This window comes from Eulemur rufifrons, chromosome 7 (assembly GCF_041146395.1).
Source record: "Eulemur rufifrons isolate Redbay chromosome 7, OSU_ERuf_1, whole genome shotgun sequence".
Taxonomy (NCBI): domain Eukaryota; kingdom Metazoa; phylum Chordata; class Mammalia; order Primates; family Lemuridae; genus Eulemur; species Eulemur rufifrons.
This window is the reverse complement of record NC_090989.1, coordinates 12,988,253-13,003,338: the sequence shown is the minus strand read 5'-3', so window position 1 is coordinate 13,003,338 and position 15,086 is coordinate 12,988,253. Positions and strand designations below refer to the sequence as shown.

The 15,086-nt window shown below is 47.7% G+C and overlaps 1 protein-coding gene across 6 annotated transcripts in view; it reads right to left on the bottom strand.

The window, feature by feature from the left end:
• The window catches only part of TIAM1 (TIAM Rac1 associated GEF 1), a 353,935-nt gene that overhangs the window by 294,645 nt on the left and 44,204 nt on the right, over positions 1–15,086 (bottom strand). The gene's annotated exons all lie outside the window — the stretch shown is intronic.

The window sequence follows — 15,086 nt, the reverse complement described above, 5'->3', positions numbered from 1 at the left end:
CTCAAGCACTCAAGGGAACTGCAGAATCAAGAACAAGGAGAGACTATTGTAAACCTAGCCGATATTGCAAGAGCCACTTCTTCAGGATGGAGTCTGCAGTATGGTAGATCTGCACATGCACGTAGGACCAGAGATGATACACCTTGTCCCCACGTGGTGGGAAAGCAGAGTCCGGCATGAGAACCCCAAGCAGGTCCAAGGCAGCCTTGGAAAAAGGAAGTGAACCAGGGTCCCTGGTCATTGCTGAAAAAGGAGTCATAAAACCCACTATTAGTGCACTCACTGCATAGACTGAAAGCTTGTGTCCACCCCCCGACACACAAAATTCACGTGTTCAAATCCTCACCCACAACATGATGGTATTTGGAGGTGGGGCCTTTAGGAGGTCGTGAGGTCATGAGGGTGGGGCTCTCATCAATAGGATTAGTGCCCTTAGAAAAGAGACCCCAGAGAACTCCCTTGCCCTTCCACCATGTGGGACACAGCAAAAGTTGGCTGTCCACGAACCAGGAAGCAGGCCCTCACCACACACAAATCTGCTGGCACCCTGGGCTTGGACTTCCCAGCTGCCAGAACTGTGTTGTTTATAAGCCACCCAGTCTATGCTATTCTATGATGATAACCTGAGAAGATGAAGGCACCCACTATGAACACTGTACCCCAGCTGCCTGTCACTTTTCATGTTCCCCAAAGGACAAAGAAGCCACCAGGTTGGGGACAGTGTCTGCTTTGCTCCCTGCTCCATCTGGGGGCACACACTGCAGGTATGAGCTCAATACATCAACATGTCACTACCTACTGGATGAATTAACACCCTGGAGCTAGCACCATGGGTGGCCTCCAAACACAGCTTGCTTCCTGGGCAGGGACCTAACTTAAATAGCAGCTCTTCTTAATCAAGGTGAAAATCAGAGAAAGGAATAAAAAGAAAGGATTTGAGGAAGCCTGAAGGAACAATACTGTGAGTTTCAAAACCTTCACCCACCACTTTCCAGCTGGGTGAACCTATTCAAGGCCCAGCTATTAAATCAGCCCCCAAAGCACACAGCACTATGTGTCCTGTAATCTCGGATTCCTGCTCACCCAGGAGAGAGACCCTACAGACTGTCCAGGAACCTGTCCCCTGCCATGGTCATCTTCACATTCCAAGGCTCTCTCTCTCTCTTTGTGTCTCTCCAAAATTCCTATGTTGTAATCCTAACCTCCCAAGACAATGGCATTAGGAGGCGGGATCTTTGGGAGGTGATTTGGTCATGAGGATAGAGCCCTTATGAATGGGATTAGTGCCCTTATAAAAGAGGTCCCAGAGGGGTAGCTAGTCCCCTCCACCTTGTGAGGACATGTAGAGAAGACACCATCTATGAACAAGGAAGTGGACCCTCATCAGACACAAAATTTGCTGGTGCCTAAACGTTGGACTCCCCAGCTTCCATAACTGTGAGAAATAAATTTCTGTTATTTATTGGCTGCCCAGTTTCTGATATTGTGTTATTGCAGCCCAAAGGGCCTAAGACAGCTGGGTAATGAGCTAGAAAGAATACTCCATCCTTTTACCATTTGTGCCCCAGGAATAGAACCTCCAAGTCATACTGTTTCTATAAGACATGAAAGAGACCACAAGTGGTAAGGTAGATTGTGCACGGCACAAAGGCTGGCCTTAGGAATAGCACTGCTTTCATTTGAATGTGTCCTCCAAAAGTGCATGTGTTGTAAACTTAATCTCCAATACAACAGTATTAAGAGGTGAAGCCTTTAAAAGGTGATTAGGCCAGGAGGGATTAATACCATTATCTCGGGAGTGAGTTCTGGATAAAAAAGGATGAGTTCAGCCCAATTTCCTGTCTCACATGCTTGCTTCCTCCTCCTGCCCTTCCACCATGGAATGACATTCACCAGGCACAAGTGCTGTGCTCTTGGACTTCCCAGCCTCCAGAACCAGGAGCCAAATAAACTTCAGTTCTTTATGAATTACCCAGCTTGTGGTATTCTGTCCAAGCAGCAGAAAATGGACTAAGACAAGCACCAATGGTGGGATAATAAATCCACAGAGCGACAGAGAGTGAAGAGCAATTCTGGAGCACCATGCTGCCTTCCCAGAAGCCAGTGCACCCGTCACTGGCTCACACACATTCCAACTGAGCTCAGGAAAGTCACCCCACATGTTTCTCAGACATGGGCTATTCTCATCCTCATATCTCTGATGTGTAGACATTTTATAACTCACTAGGGCATTTTCTAGGTGCTTATAAAACTCAGGTGCTGAGCCAAAGAAATGGAACCATTTAATGTCACTGTTGCCCGAGAGTGTGGAGATGGGAGGCAGAGAGAAGCTGACAAGTTTCAAAATTTAGACCTGCAATCTCAAATGACCACATTCTCCCTGCTGGAGGCTAGGAGCTGCCATAAGCTCTCAATAAGCTCTCACATCCTCAGGGACAGCCTGCCCTCCATAGATAGTGCACTCTGAAGGACAGGGGCTCATATGGTTTGTGTCCCAGGGAGGAGGCGGCTCAGTAGTGCCAAGAGTTCCAACAACAGCACTGATGGCCATTGAGTGCTAACCACAGGGCAGACACCAGTCTGAGCACCCATGTGTATTAGCACACTCCATTCTCATCACACGCCTGAAAGGCAGGTGCTACTATGGTCCCCACTTTGCAGATGAGGAAACCAAGGTACAAGGAGGGTAAGTCCCCTGTATAAGGCCACAGCCCAGCTCCAGAGCCTGTCCTTGTAGCTCTGTGCTGCTGCTAACTACATAGAAGTTCAAGGTGCCTGATTCTCTGATTCCCTGATCCCAAGGGATCATCTTCACCAACACGACCTGGTCCTACACAGGTTTGGGAATGAGCTGCACACCAGTGAGTGGAAACCAACACCACAGCCCATCCCTCCACCACCTGCTGACTCACAACTCAAAATGGTTCACACCCACCTTAAAATGTGAGCCATGTGGGGACAGGTACCACAGGGCACTGTTGACCCAGTGTCCCTTCAGGAGGATTGGGAGTCTCAGCCGTGCAGCACCAGAACATGGAAAGACCACTCTGGACCATTCTGGGAAAGAACAAACACCCTCGCCCTCTGACAGCTGGCCAGTGGCCTCTGATGAACCCCTCGCTGCCCCTCTGGAAGCCAGCTGTACCCCCGACACCCTGCCACTAAGCCCAAGGCTGCCATTCAGAACCACAAGCCGCAGAAATAACCTTCCCGCCGTCCCGGATTGTTCTTTGGGTCAGGACAAGAGGGGCAAAGAGAGCACCGGCAGCGGGGACAGCCTGCGCCTCCTTGGGCAGCGACACTCAGAAGCACTTCATTCGTGTGTGACAAATATTCTGTGTCCTGGGTGCTGCTCCGGGCTCGGCTGTGTTTGTAACCATATGGGGTTACGTGCAAATGCTCCCCCGTGACCACGGCGCCATCGGCCACTTCAGTGAGTGCAGCAGTCAGCCCGGGTGGGGGGTCCCTGCTCCGCCCTCCCCACTGAGGAGGGAACAGGCTGGGCCGCCCTTCCTGATAGAGGCCAGAGGACCAGTAAAGCTGGTGGTCTTTGATTTGGGAGTGTCCCAGGACAGAAGCACTTTGTGCAAAGCTGCCTCGTCCACAGCCTGAGGCAACGGGAGTCACATCACTGCTCTGCCCCACGGATGCCACTCAAGGTGGCACTGAGACCCTCCTGCTGCACAGCCCCTCCGCCTGACTCTGCACGGGGGTCACAGGCTCTTGACCTGGAGTAGGAGGAGGACGGGCAGTGGCCCTGGCTAAGGCGTGGCGACACAGCCGGCAGGTCCTACCTTGGATTCTGGGATAGCTGGATCCTGCAGTTTCAGCCCCTAAAACAAAACGTAAGACAGATATTCAGAAATGGGAAAGCAGGTGGCCAGGGACCATGCTGGCCTTCATGGTGCTTGTAGACTCAGTTGCCCAGTCGCCCAGCGATTCTGTTCAGGGCTAGGCCGCCCCAGGTGATAAATCCTGATTGGTCCATTCCTGGGCTTCAAAACCCAAGGAGATTTTGCCCCCACCCACACCCCAGGGCATATTTGGTGATATCTGGAAGTGTTTGGGGCAGGGACTGCTACTGGCATCTAATGGGCAGTCCCCACAAGGGACAGGACGGCCCCCACAACAAAGAATCGTCAGCCCGAGAGGTCCATACTGCCAAGGTTGACACATCCTGGTCTAAGCGACTCATGACATCCTGTTTTCCTTTGCCAGAAACTAGGGTTTCAGCCTGACTTTCCTATACGGAGGGCATGTGGGTGAGCGGTCACAGAGGTGTACGAGACTGTCTGCCAGGAGTGTCTACGCTGATGCTGGGCACTGCAGAAAGCATCACAACCAGTCCACACCGCCACCCATACCCCCACTTCACAGACTGGGAAACTGAGGCACATAAAGGTCACATCCCGCTTAGAAGAGGAGCTGGGATTTGAATCTAAGCAGTCTGACCCCGGGCAAGGGTGGAGGGAGATACAAAATCGTATCTGTTAATATCTTCTGTATGATCCTCATTATGTACAGAGAGAAAAAAGGGAAGAAAAGGGGAAGGGAGGAAGAAGGGAGGGAAAAAGAGGGACGGGAAAAAGAGGGACGGGAAGGAGGGGAGGGAAGGATCTGGAGTAACATGAGAAGACAGACAGCAAAAAAAGAAATCAAAATGTTAACAGCAGCTATTTTCTAAGTGGTGAAATTATGGGTAACTTTTGTTTTCTTCTCTGCGCCTTCCTGTTTTCTATATGCTCTCCAGTGAAAATGCATGTTACAAGCAGAAAAGAAATGAAACAAAAATACCTGCCATGCATACATTTCAAGACTGTCGTCCACATCGGGCAGCTCTAAGGTGATAACAATAACCGTGCAGAGGGAAGAACACAGAACCCCCTTGGCAGGCGGGAGGGGCCACCCTGGGTTGCTGGGGCCCAACACAGCCTTGATGACAGTGATGTCGTCGGAAAGTCAATCCCCACCGTGCTCAGCACACCTGCAAGGATTCCACTCCTGAGAAAACCCCAGCCAGAGTCGGAGACAGCTTGTCAGCTCCTTATCCATTGCAGGCACAAAGTACTCAGAGAGGGACAGCCCTGGAGAGGAAGGTCAAAAGCCTCCACTCCACCCCGCCTGGCTGCTGTGCCGGTGCTCAAAGCGCTTGAAGAGACTTCCAGAAAAATAACATATCCAGATCATTAATATTTTCTTTTTTTTTTTTTTTTTTTTTGAGACAGAGTCTCACTCTGTTGCCCAGGCTAGAGTGAGTGCCGTGGCGTCAGCCTACCTCACAGCAACCTCAAACTCCTGAGCTCAAGGGATCCTCCTGTCTCAGCCTCCCGAGTAGCTGGGACTACAGGCATGTGCCACCATGCCTGGCTAATTTTTTCTATATATATTTTTAGCTGTCTATATAATTTCTTTCTATTTTTAGTAGAGATGGGGTCTCGCTCTTGCTCAGGCTGGTCTCGAACTCCTGAGCTCAAACGATCCACCCACCTCGGCCTCCCAGAGTGCTAGGATTACAGGCGTGAGCCACTGCGCCCGGCCAGATCATTAATATTTTCTTTCAACAGTTTTATTATCTGGTAGGAGTGAGAGGAAAAAGAAGAAGTTTGTATCCGGGGCCTAAGGTGAAAGTTTGTTTTAGACAAAAAAAAAAAAAGGGGAATAGAATTCTAGATTTCACTGAAAAATTTGCTTTTCCAATTTTTTCCCAAAGAATTTATATATGCATTATTTTTAATTCTCAGTTTGTAGTCTCACCTTCCACCATATAAAAACCCACACTCTGCAGAGATGCCCACGATCTAATGAATCTTTTTTGTTATTATCCTTGATGTTAACTAAGAGAAGGCAAGTTGTTCTCCCCATGGCCATGATCTGGGGCCACCGGGAGTCTCTCTCTAACTCCACCTTGTGTGAAATGATTAAGTGCCTTCGTAGCCATAAAATATTCTTCCAGATATCTTAAAGTTTCAGGAGAGAGGTTTAAGATGTCACATCCAAAAATGCAGAGATTCAAAATACTCAAATGTCACCACTGAGCAAAACTAAAATGGTTTTCTTAGGCTGCCAGCAGGACTGGGCCTGTCCTTTAAAAAATTAATAACAAATCCCCAGTTACCTTCCCAAGAGCCACCCCTGGACTCCTCCCTCCTTGTCAACAGAACACTGTTCCAGGTCACATTCCCAGGCCAGGATGGACTTGGAGAACAGCCCCCCCCCCCCAATCTCCACCATGCTGAACCAGGCCTGATATAAACCAATGGGAGTGTCCCATCCCCCCTGCCTGTGACTGGGTTAGGGCTGGCCATGTGACCCAGATGCAGCCAATGGAACACGACAGGAAGTCCGCTGGGCAGCTCTGGGAAGGATTTTCATTGCAGATGAGGCGAACTAGGGGAAATGCCTGTCTTTTTTGACCATGTGCTGTCTTAATTATTTGCAGTGCTGCAACTCCAGCTGCCATCCTTGCCACTGTGCAGAAATAAGCCCAAGGATCAAGCAAACACCCTTAGGACAGTGGAACAGAAAATTCGGAAGAACTCCTGATTCTAATGCCATCCCCAAATTGCTGAATTAACCTTGGAACTATCATGGTAGATCTTGAACCCCACACTGCTTAAGGTATGTCTGGTTAGGTCTTTTGTTTCTAGCAGCCAAAACCATCCTAACTGCTAGAATCCTATCCCAAGGCTCATTACTAAGAGTCTGAGATCTTACATTAAGGCCAAAAGACAATGTGTCAGACTGTCTGGACCAGATCCCCAGCAAGGCAGGGAGAGGATCAAGGACTAGAACCTTCCTGGTGATGACTTCCTGTCTGTCACCAACCTGTTTCCCAACTCTGCCTTCCCCACACCCTGCCTGTAACTCCAACGGATGGCCAAGCAACTGACATCCTTTCAGACACATGCAAGCCTGAGAGAAGCCATGAATACCAGGATTCGAAAGATCTCTGCACTTCAACAATTCATACACTACCAACTGCTAAAAGTTCCTCCGCAAATGTAGACTTTAAATAAACTGATTGATCAATCTGTAAAACTTTGGAGAAGAAAGTCTCCCAAGGCAATTTTTTTCAAGAAATGGAGGTTAGTTGGGGGACAGGGTGGTAGATAACAGTCAGTACATAAATTATCCTCTTAAAGATATGAATTTCATGTAGGACTCGCCATATCAGAAAACAGACATAAACAAGCGATAACACCATCTGACTAGAAAGAACATCTGTCTGCTATGTGTGTGCAAGTTTATTAAGAACTAACTTCCTGACACTACACAAGCACTAAAAATAATTATTTTAAAATATACACACACACAAAAATGTTAAGTGAAAAGAAATCCATCCATCACATTATATATATATATATATATATATATACACACACACACACACGCTCCAAATAAAGTACGGATGTGTTCAGTGAAAAGACCAGAAGGAATTTGGACAAATAAAGATCCAGAAGGTATGTTTTAATGAAGTTGTCTTTTTTTTAAGGAAATTAAGTTTATAGTTTAAATATGTTTTTAATGAAGTTAAGTTGATAATGAGTGTATGTATATGTTCCCAGACATCGCCAGCACTTGAACCTGTAAATTCACCAAAACCACTCAGTGACTGTCTTACCTTTATTAAGCTAAATCCTGCAGATATCTGAGGGCCAACTACATGTCAGGGACGGTGCAGGTTCTACAAAGAATTCGATTATGTTTCAGATACAGCCCTAGTGGCCTTGAATTCTCTCTGGAGTGTGAGAAATGAGGAAAAGCAAGAAGGAGGATGAATTTAACCTTCTAAGAATGTGTGATCCAATTAGGAGCAGAGAGGAGTATAAGAAGGGTAAATACACACGCACGAATGTAAGGCCCACAATCAGTGATCAGAGAGACAGGAAATGAGAGGGCGTTCAGCGAGGAAGAGATCTTTTTAAGTTGAAAATTTCAGGAAAGGCTTTGTGAGAGAGGTGGCATTGGAAATAGATCCCTAAGCAGGGAAGAAATGAGGTGGGCTGGCATTTGCACAGGGTGGCAATGGCTTAAGCAAAGGCAAAAAAACAAAAAAAAAACAGAAAACCTTAGGCAGAATTCTGGGAACAGTATATAGTATCAAGATGGGCTGGAACGCAGGGTACATATAGGCAAATCATGGGTTTAGATAAAACAGATGGCAAAACCTGACAGGACCAGATGCCAAGCTGCCTTGGTTTGACAGGCAGCAAAGGGTTAGGAGAAGAGTCTGGCTTGGCAGTGACACATCGGAGCTGCGCTTTGGAAATAAACGAATCCAGCAGCAGCAGGTGACATGGTCTGGAGCTGGGGAAGGGACCAGCCGGAGGCCTCGCACTAGCTCAGGCCAGAGGTATAGAGTGCATACCCAGGACTGGCAGCTCCTCAAATATTTGTTAAACTGAATTAGGTTTCTTATGGGTAGGAATTAGATCTAATTCATTTCTGCAGCCTCCACGGGCTCTGAACACACATTAGGAACTAATGATGCTGGCTCCTCTAGCCTCCTCCTTCTTCTACGAGTGATCCAGTCCAAGAAGCAGAGAGATGAAGCACCAGTGAGCAAGAAAAACCCTCCCTCTTCCCATTCCCAAGGAAGAATCTTCTTTCTCCCAAAGCAAACATTAAAAAAAGCACAGAAGCTCAGCAAACACTCCAGGAAAGGCCAGAATGGGAAAAGGCAATGAGACCAAGAAAAAAATACCTTATTGGATTGATATGAAAAGGAAAGATGCTTTCCACTCCTCTGCTCCTACATGGGAAGAGTCACTAGAGACTCGTCCTAAAAATTAATACAAATGTATACGCACATAACCAACACAAAGCAATGCTTGGAGAAAAGTGCAATTAAAGTGCAATGCGATTAAAGGTTCCCTGAGTATATGCAAGGATGTCCTTGTTCTTAGGGACGACATGCTGAAGTACTTAGGCAGCAAAGGGACACAGTGTTGCTGCGTATTCTAAAATAGGTCAGGAAAAAAATAGTATGTGTCTAAGTGTGTATATAAATGTGTATGAGGATAAATGTGTTAAGCGTAAATGTGTGTGGGTATATATTTATATACAAGAAGAGAGAATTACGAAGCAAATGGGACAAAATGCAAACAACTGGTAAATGTGGATAAAGTATATATGTCTCAATCTGTTTGCACTGCTACAACAAAATACCTGAGACTGGGTAATTTATAAAGCGCAGAAATTTATTTTCTCAGGGTTCTGGAGTTTGGGAAGTCTAAGATCAAGGCACCAGCAAGTTCGGTTGTCTGGTGAGGGCTGCTCTCTGCTTCCACGATGGCACGTTGATGCCCTGTACTCACGTGGAGGCAGGCGGAAGGGAACGCTGCATGAAGCCCCTTTGCAAGGGCTGTAAACCCATCCACAACGGAGGAGCCCTCGTGGCCTAATCACCGCTTAATACCATCACATTGGCAACACCTGAATTTTGGAGGGGACACATTCAAACCACAGGTATGCAGTCATGTACCACGTAACAATATTTTGGTCGATAACAGACCACATATATAACACTGGTCCCATAAGACTATAATGTTGTCGCCCCTGAAGGCCTTCCAGTGGGACAAGATGTGGAGGTGGCAGACAGTGATATTGAGAATCCTGACCCTGTGTAGGCTAATGTGTGTATCTGTAACTCGGTTTTTAAAAAAAAAAAAAAAAAAAAAGTTTAAAAAGTTAAAAAAAAAAAATTAAAGATTTAAAAAATTTTAAAGGATATAAAGAATATTTCTTGTAAAGCTGTACATGTATTTGTGTTTTAAACTAAGTGTTATTACGAAGAGTCAGAGTTAAAAAAACTAAAAAGTTTTGTAAAGAGTTGCAGTAAGCTACGGTTAATTTATTATTGAAGAAACAACAATTTTTTTATAAATTTAGTGTAGCTTAAGTGTTCAGGGTTTATAAAGTCTACAGTGGTGCACAGTAATGTCCTGGGCCTTCACACTCACTCACCACTCACAAACTGACTCACCCAGAGCAACTTCCAGTCCTGCAAGCTCCATACATGGTAAGTGCCCTTTGCCATTTTTTATCTTTTATACCATATTTTTATTGTATCTTTCATATATTTAGATATGTTTAGATACACAAGTGCTTACGACTGTGTTACAGTTGCCTACGGTATTCAGCACAATAACATGCTGTACAGGTTTGTAGCCTACGAGCAATAGGCTACACCAGGTGCATTGGCCTAGGTGTGTTGTAGGCTGTACCGTCTATGCTTGCGAAACAAGGAAATTGCCTAACAATGCATTGCTCAGAACATATCCCCATTGTTAAGAGACACATGACTGTATATGAAAGTTTTTGATACTATTCTTGCAACTTTTCTGCAAGTCTGAAATAACAAAATAGTTACAAGAGGAATATGCTGTTAAGTGCAAAAGGTGACTCAGAATGAGATATATGGGATATTACTATTTGTATAAGAAGAAGAGAAGAAAATGGGAGGAAAAGACATAAAAATGTAGTTATTTGTAGCTAATGTATCTGTGATGGCACATAAGAAACTGGTTACATTAGTTGCCTCTCTGTGGGGGGGAATAGAGTAGTTGGAGACTTTTCTTAATAAACTTTTTAATATGTTTAATTTTGAACCATGTGACTATATTGCCTATTCAAAATATAAATAAACAAAATAAAATTACTTTGAGAAAATGTTCAAGAAAAATAATAATGCAAGCTGACGGTCTGGAGTAACTTAGGCCAGAGAAACATAAGAAACGGGCTAAAAGCCACCTGGCACCAGGGTGCTGCCCAGATGTGACCCCATGAGCCACTGTGCTTGGAGAGCTGCCTGTTTAGAGAGGGCTCATTCCAGACAAGTAAAGCTGGGGGCTTGGAAAAACATGCTCTATCAAGTTTCAGCCTAAACTGGATAGAATTTTCGCATAAAATAAATTACGTGATTTACTTACAATCCACGATTCCCATAGCTCATGTTGCCTGTTCTAAGATTGAATCATTGGACACACCAGTACATCTGTCCTGACTGCCACAACCTGCCACGTCCTGGTAAGACAGCTCTGGGGGGTCGGGGAACCGATTCTTCAGCAGGACAAACCCGAACATTAACAGCATCCAACCATCTTGGGCTGCGGCCTCCATCCCTTGGAGACAATGACCAACACACCATTCGGTGGCGTGTCACTGAAGGAAAGAGGCTCTTGGATCTACACAAGCGTTTTCCAAGCTGATCACAGATGATTCCACTGGCGGGCAATTCAGAAGGGGAAATGAGCCTTCTTCCCAGCCTAGACTTACCATCTGCTGACCTTCCTGGGAATTAAGCAAGTCCTCAGAGAACAATAGAAAGATAAGAAAATGCCACTGTCTGGAGAAGCCAGACTGAGAAGGTGGTGAGCTCATCTGGCTTTCCAGCTGCCGGGACACCAGGCAGAGGACCCCCTGGCTCCCCGCTGCCCCTGAGGAAGTCCACGGCTGCTCTCCGCGCCAAGATCCGGCTCCAACGCTCAGTCTCCAGCGTTGGGGGCAGTATTTGGCTGGGCACACCTGTGCATGTGGTGCCTGGAAACGGCCACAGGAACTGTAATCAGAAATGTAATTGATCCCTGTATTTGAAAAGGGGACGTGGGACCGTGAGAAAGAAGGGTACAGGTTGAGAAAAGAGGGTCCTTCTCCCTCAGATCTTTAGGATAATGGGATTTATTTATTTCGAAAAGACACATTGAGATTGACTCTCCCAGTCAGTGAGCAGCACCCTGGAAAGACAGAGCTGAGGGGTCTGCAGTCCCATGGAGGGGACGAGCGCTAATAACAATAACATGACATAGGGACGTACTTGCTGCCTCTCCCCAGGGTGCTACAAAGAAGTGCTCGAGGAAGGCACACACGCGTGCAGTGACGTGCTTTAACAAATGGCGGCAAAGGGGCTGCTGCACCTGGATTCCGCCCCAGCTCTCCCCGGACAGGCTGTGTGACTTCACAGTTACTTCCCTCCTGAGACTCAGTTTCCCCCCCTACGCAAGGGAAATAACAACATCCGCCTGCAGAAAAGTGAAGCTGAAAGTGCCTGACAGCACCTGCCATGAGCAGGTCCTTGGCCAACAGCCTCTTCCTTCGTGTCGGGCTCAGCACGTAAATCCTCGGTGAGGGGTTGAACGGTGTCCCCCAAAAAGATATATTGAAATCCTAACCCCCAGTACCTGGGAATGTGACCTTTTTTGGAAACAGGGTCTTTGCAGATGTGATCAAGAGGAGAACATTCTGGAACCTGGCAGGCTTTTAATCCAGTGGATCAGTGCGCTCATAAGGAGAAGGAGCGACAGAGACAGGGCGAGGACACAGCCACGTGACGACGAAGGCAGAGGTGGCAGTGACGCCCCTGCAAGCCCAGGAGCTGGGACGAGGCCGGAGCACCTGGTCTCACAGAGACCTCAGAGAGAACCAACCCGGCCGACACTAGATTGCAGAGTTCTGGCCTCCAGAACTGTGAGAGAAGAAATTTCGGCTGTGTTAAGCCACCAGTCTGTGGCATGTCGTAAGGGCAGTCTGAGGACACAGTTACATCCTCCTTGCCTCCCGCCACCACTGCCCTTTTATGGAAAAATGAAATTCTTGACTTGCCTGAGGAAACGGGACACTTGTACAAAATACAACTGATCAGTAACGTCCCAGGAAAGGCGAGCTTTAGTGACGAGCCTTGGCAGCAGCAAGAGAAATAGGCATGTTTTGTTGGTTCCTTTCTTTTCCTCCCTCTGCCTCCCTACCCAGCTCCGACCGGGAGCTGCCACGGTTTGGGGGTGCTCATGCTTCCAAAGGGACGAGGACACAGCTAAAGAATAGCCTTCAATGCAGTCCCGAAGGTCAGCACCAGGCACCCCACCGCGGCAGAGGCTGGGTCACACCTCAAACAGCGCCCCTCAGGAACCGGGGTGGCAACGGCTTGCTGCGGGGGCGCAGGGTGAGGTGGATGTTTTGCCGCAATGTGCTCTCGGCAGACCACACGGCAGTCAGGGCGGAGAGAGGAGGGGACAGAGTCAACCCAAAGCAGCCGTCTAGACGTCCGCATAGCTGGAAGGAAAACAAGGGCTGTTTGGGCCTGATTCACCCGACCACAGTCACCCGAGCCCAACACTTCCTTTGACCCTTCACAGAATCCACCAAATCCATGAAGTGGTTTTTACCGGTAACAAAGGAGCCATTTGCTTGGAATCGTGGGTCCCAAAGGCCGAATGCCCCCTCACCAGCCACCTGAGAATTCCCTCGGAGTAACACTGACTACGAGCGTGATAAGCAAACCAGTAGTAAGATGGCGCTGCCTTGGCCATCTCATTTATTCCCCCCGCCCCCATCCCACCAGATTTTCCAGATTTCACCTGGAAATTTGAGTTGTTTTGAGAGCTCAGGGGAAAGTTCCAGTGTCGAGGAATTCAGCTGTGGAATTAATGACTCAACAGCCCCAGTTCTAATCAGGTTACCAAGCCAGTCCGCCAGGTAACATATCTTAGAAAACCGTAAAGGGAGAAATACCAGACAGGACGCTTTGCGACCCACATCCCTGTCAGGGAGGAAGCGATTTTAAGAAGACATTTCTACGTCCGCTACTACCACTACCAACACCACCCGGCACCCGTCTGCCCCCCACTTCCCACCCCCAAATCTGAGGCAGCACCAAGCACGAGGAAGACAGAGCTGAGGGCAGGAATTCGGCGAGAGCACGGGGCCTAGGTCATGGGTCAGGTGGGAGCAGTTTCTGCTCCATTCGGGTGTTTTGCCCAGATCATCTGTCTCCGGGTTCCTGGTTCAGCCGGAGAGCACCCTGGACTGCATGTCACAGCTTCCCGCTACACTCAGATCCTAATCATTCACGGATCGCTAATCCAGGCGCTAATCCAGGCGGCGGAACTCTCCAGTGCTGGCCGCCTGCCACTTCTCCACTGAGGAGCACCCCCAGCCAAGGGACAGGAAAGGAAGTTTAAAGAAAGGCAGTCAGTCAAGCAAGGAGCCCTCACGTCCAAGCCTCTTCCTTGAGTTGGGATGATGAGCTTGCCTTGGCAGGGGCCAATTCAACAACTGGTGGGGACAGAAAGGAAGGAAACAAGAGGAAAAAGAAGATCTCAAAGGCCGGGCTTAGTGGCTCATGCCTGTAATCCTAGCACTCTGGGAGGCCGAGGTGGGCGGATCGTTTGAGCTCAGGAGTTCGAGACCAGCCTGAGCAAGAGTGAGACCCCGTCTCTACTAAAAATAGAACGAAACTAGATGGACAACTAAAAATATATAGAAAAAATTAGCCAGGCATGGTGGTGCACACCTGTAGTCCCAGCTACTCAGGAGGCTGAGGCAGGAGGATAGCTTGAGCCCAGGAGTTTGAGGTTGCTGTGAGCTAGGCTGACAGCCACGGCACTCTAGCCTGGGCGACAGAGCGAGACTCTGTCTCCAAAAAAAAAAAAAAAAAAGATACATTAAAAAAGATCTCAGACAGGAGCGTACAGCAATCTCAGAATCAAAATAGTTCATTGCTGGAGCTCATCTGGGCTCCCTATGTGTTTTATAGTTAAGAAAACTGGGTATAAATAATGGCCCCGCCAGCCTGAGCAAGAGCGAGACCCCATCTCTACTAAAAAAAAAAAAAATAGAAAGAAATCATATGGACAGCTAAAAATACATATCGAAAAAATTAGCCGGGCATGGTGGTGCATGCCTGTAGTCCCAACTACTCGGGAGGCTGAGACAGGAGGATCCCTTGAGCTCAGGAGTTTGAGGTTGCTGTGAGCTAGGCTGACGCCACGGCACTCACTCTAGCCCGGGCAACAAAGTGAGACTCTGTCTCAAAAAAAAAAAAAAAAAAGAATGGCCCCAAATCACAGAACCGGTTACTGTTAATGGACTATAAGGCCTCAGCCCCCAGCCGGGCACCCCTTGCACTGCCCCACCCGCCTGTGGAGAAGACACAGGTATGGCAGGAAGCCTGCTCACTCCTCAGCACCAAATCCACGCAAGGGTGAGTCTTTAAAAAAGACAAAATGAATATTGAAAGAGGCCTCGCTCACTGTGGTTCTCTTTGAGTCCAACAGTCAGGTCTGGATCACATGCATTCAGGGAGGAAGGCA